The sequence below is a fragment of the Mustela nigripes genome, chromosome 1 (genome assembly GCF_022355385.1).
Source record: "Mustela nigripes isolate SB6536 chromosome 1, MUSNIG.SB6536, whole genome shotgun sequence".
Classification (NCBI taxonomy): domain Eukaryota; kingdom Metazoa; phylum Chordata; class Mammalia; order Carnivora; family Mustelidae; genus Mustela; species Mustela nigripes.
Genome location: NC_081557.1, coordinates 147,164,155 through 147,168,333, shown reverse-complemented (window position 1 = coordinate 147,168,333; position 4,179 = coordinate 147,164,155). Strand labels below are relative to the sequence as shown.

General features: G+C 35.3%; 1 long non-coding RNA gene across 4 annotated transcripts in view; it reads right to left on the bottom strand.

Moving 5' to 3' along the window:
• The window catches only part of LOC132013875 (uncharacterized), a 422,962-nt gene that overhangs the window by 9,245 nt on the left and 409,538 nt on the right, over positions 1-4,179 (bottom strand). For all 4 annotated transcript variants that reach the window (XR_009403131.1, XR_009403129.1, XR_009403132.1 and 1 more), the window contains exon 2: positions 1,032-1,206. This is a non-coding gene — a long non-coding RNA (uncharacterized LOC132013875). The remainder of the gene's footprint in view (positions 1-1,031; positions 1,207-4,179) is intronic.

Below are 4,179 nucleotides of genomic sequence, written 5' to 3'. Positions count from 1 at the left end.
ACAATACAACCAACTCTACTAAGGAGGAAAAGGGGGAGAGACGCACATGAAGTTTAGAGGTGTGGAAGGGCAGAGCCTGAGCTGGCCTTCTCAGGAGAAGAGTCAAATGGCTGTACATAGAGCGAAATGGCCCATAGGAGGACCTGGGGCAAGAGAGCAGCCGTAGACAGTCCTGGGGCTGACTTACCTGGAGGTAGCCCATGGCAGGACAGGGGCGACATCTCCCAGCAATGTCAGCCAGAACTTGGCCAACCCTGGTATGTTCCAGCTTAGAGGCAGGGAAGGGCATGTTGAGAGGATAGATCACTATGAACCAGGAGCTATTAGAGGAAACCAGACCTATGGACTTTCCACAGGTAGCAGGAGGATGTGGCAAAGCAGAAAAAAATAAATAAATAAATAAGGAGGTAGCTCCAATCACATGATGAGTTTTAACTTGCAGATCACATCATTCTAGATCCTAAAGACTCTTCAACATTCCTAGTCCTTGTGGGGCAGGATGGGATACCTCTAGGGAAGTATTTCTTAAAGTATAGTCTCACCATCACTTAGGAACTTTTAAACAAATTCTCAAGTTCTACTACAGACCTACTGAATAAGAAACCCTAGGAGTTGGACCCACAATCTATTTCCACAAGCCTACCAGAGGATTTTGGTACAAATGAAAGTTTGGAAACCATGGCTCTCTAGCAGTCCTTCCTAGATTTTAAGGTGCATGGGAATGATTAGGTGATCTTGCTAAATAAAAATGCATATTTGCATTTAGGGGCCTGGATTGAAGCTAAGAGTCTGTGTTTCTAATAAGCCCCTAGGAGATGCTGATGCTTTTGGACCACAGAACATATACACTGAGAACCTGTGATCTGGACAAAACAAAGCATCCATGGATTGTATCCCACAGGCATTGTGGGATACACTGCAAGAGGAAGGCATAAAAGCTAAATGTAATTTCCTCTGGAAGTGCCTTGTGGGGTGACAAGGGCAGGCCACAGGTCAGACCATTGTTTTTCCCCTGCGGGTAGGGTACTCACCACACAGTTAGAAGAAAGGTTGAGTCAGTGGGTAGTAGAGTTGAGGGCAATCACCTTTGGTGATTATTTTCTAGGCCAGGTCTTGTGAGTAGGGATCTCAGGGTATTTCCACTTGAATTCCTTCTGGGGCTTTCCATGGAAGCTTTATTCTTGTTCTCTAGGTTGTGTTTCTTTCCTGGAAAAAAAAATGTTAGAGGAAAATCAGTTTGAGAATTCCATAAAAAATGTTTACCTAGTAGATTTAATTAGACAGGAAAGGATTTAAGGTGAAATCAGGAAGCCGGAGTCAGATCAATTTACTTCAATTTCTGATCAATTAGTTGCTTGTTAATGCTATACTGAAAATGAGTACATGTAAAGCAAACTGGAAAGACTTCTAGGCAAAACCCAAATCCGTATCAGATTTTCTTTTGGCCAGAAGATTTTCTTTGCAGTTGAATAGGAAAATAAATTAGATGAGATGGTTCAGAATTAAACCTAGTGGCCACAGTTAAGAGACTTACTGCATTTAAGTGAATGACTAAAAGAGAGGTATTAAGGATATCTGACTTCCTGAGCAACTGTGGGAACAGAATTGCTATATACTGTAGTTAGATTTATAGTCATAGAATAAAGAGAATGTACTTTCAATATTTAGTGCTATGTTTAAAAACAAGGAAGCTTCTTTGCTTTTTCTATTCTAGTGAACGTTAAGTATGCACTTTGTTCTTTCAATGAAAAGCAAAGACAAGAGTGTCATTCTTTAACTCTCATTTTTTATAACGCTGGAAGAAATCTCTCGACTATTGAATTAGACAAGCCTTGAAGGAACATAGATTCTTCTTTAAGTTAACTTAATACAAATCAATATGAGTTGTTTAACTTTAAGCCAAGTTTTGCTAACTTGTGTGTGCTTAGCCTTTAAAGCTCTATGATAATTGTCAGATAAAAGCTATCTTTTATTTTTTATTTTTTTATTTTTTATTTTTTAGTCTGACTTCAGGTAGGAGAGTTTGCAAAATGTCCAAGTGGAGAGCTACAATCCAAGAAACGAAATTATCTTTCTTTCTCATTGCTTCCGGGTGTCTCAAAAATAATAAAAAAAAAATAAATAAAAAGAAAGAAAATGAGTTCTTGAATTTGTGGTTTTTCCTTTTTGCAATCCACACTGCTTATATGAATTTCCATATTCCACAAAAGGTAGCAAAGAATGAACGTGGAAATGAATTTTTAAAAGACAGAATAGCTCACGGCTTTAAAAAGCAGTCTTGTCTAAATAAGTATTGGCTGTACTAATATCACCATGAGACAAAAATTATAATAATTTGGACCATGTGCTTTACATTTAGCTAAGTCACCCCAGTCTTCTAAGGGGCATAAACAGAACTGATTAAACAGTAAAGTTGTAATGACACATGCACAAAAACATGTGTGTTTTTGTGGCATATGGTAAAAAATTTACATAGGTTTGTAGCCAAAATTTATGTTGAAAGGATCCAAAATGCCAAGAAAAGTAAGAACAATAGTAAAGAATTAAACAAATATTAAATGGCAACAAATTAGATAACTTAGAAGAAATAGAAAAATTTATAGAAAAATACAAATTTCTGAAACTGACTAAAAAAGAAATAGAAAATATGAATAGACCTGTAACAAGTAAAGGTACTCTAAATTAAAATCTTCACATAAAGAAAATCTCGGGTCCAGAGGGCTTCACTGATAAATTCTACCAAAGGAAGAGCTAATACAATCTTTTATAAACTCTTTCAAAAAAAAAAATTGAAAAGGAAGGAATACTTCTCAAACTAATTTTATGACTGCCCTGAAACCAAAACCAAGCAAAGACAACACAAGAAAAGAAACTAGAGATTGATACTTCCTATGAATGCAGATATAAAAATCCTCAACAAATATTAATAAACCAAGTCCATCAATATATAAAAAGATTATATACAACCAAGTAGAATTTACCCCAAGAATGTAATCAATATAGTAAACTGCATTAATAGCATAAAGGAGAAAAATCCCTATCTGATCATCTTAATAGATGCAGAAAAAGCATTTGAGATAATCCAATACATTTCATGATAAAAATATTCATCAAACTAGTAACAGAAGGGAACTCCTTCAATTTGATAAAGGTCATTTATGAAAAACCTTCAGTTACTACCATACTTAATACAGAAAGACTGGATGTTTTCTCTCTAAGGTCAGGAAAAAGACAAGGGCATCTGCTCTTGCCATTTCTATTCAACTTCACATTGGAATTTTTAGCTAGGGTATTTGGACAAGAAAAATAAATAAAAGGCATCCATATTGGAAAGGACAAAATAAATTATCCCTCTTTATAGATAACATGATTTTGTATATGATAAATCCTAAGAAAGAAATCTATTGAGAGACTGTGGACTCTGAGAAACAAACTGAGGGTTTTGGAGGGGAGGAGGGTGAAGGGTTGGGTGAGCCTGGTGGTGGGTATTAAGGAGGGCACATATTGTGTGGAGCACTGGGTGTATAAACAATGAATCTTGGAACACTGAAAAAATTAAATTAAATTTAAAAACAAAGCAAGGTGTGCATGGGTGGCTCAGTTGTTAAGCATCTGCCTTTGGCTCGAGTCACGATTCTGGGATCTTGGGATTGAGTCCCACATTGGGCACCCTGCTCAGCGGGAAGATTGCTTCTTCCTCTCCCACTCCCTTTGCTTGTGTTTCCTCTCTTGCTGTGTCTCTTTCTGTCAAATAAATAAATAAAATACTAAAAAAAAATTAAAAATTAAACAAACCAAAAACAAACAAACAAAAAAGAAATCTATTAAATAATTACTTGAACTAATAAAATAAGGTTAGTAAGGAGTTAGGACACAAGGTTAACATATAAAAATCATCTGTTTTTCTATACTAGCAATGAGCAATTTGTAAAAGAAATTAAGAACATAATTCCATTTAAAATAGTATCAATAATAATAATATATTTAGGAATAAATTTAACAAAAAAGTACAAGACTTGTATATTGAAAACTATGAGACATTGTTAAAAGAAATCAAAGAAGTTCTAAACAAGTAAAAAGATATCCCATGTACATGGACCAGAAGACTTAAAATTATTAGGGAAACACTTTTCAAATTAGCCTATAGATTCAATGTGATCCCTATCAAAATCCAAAAAA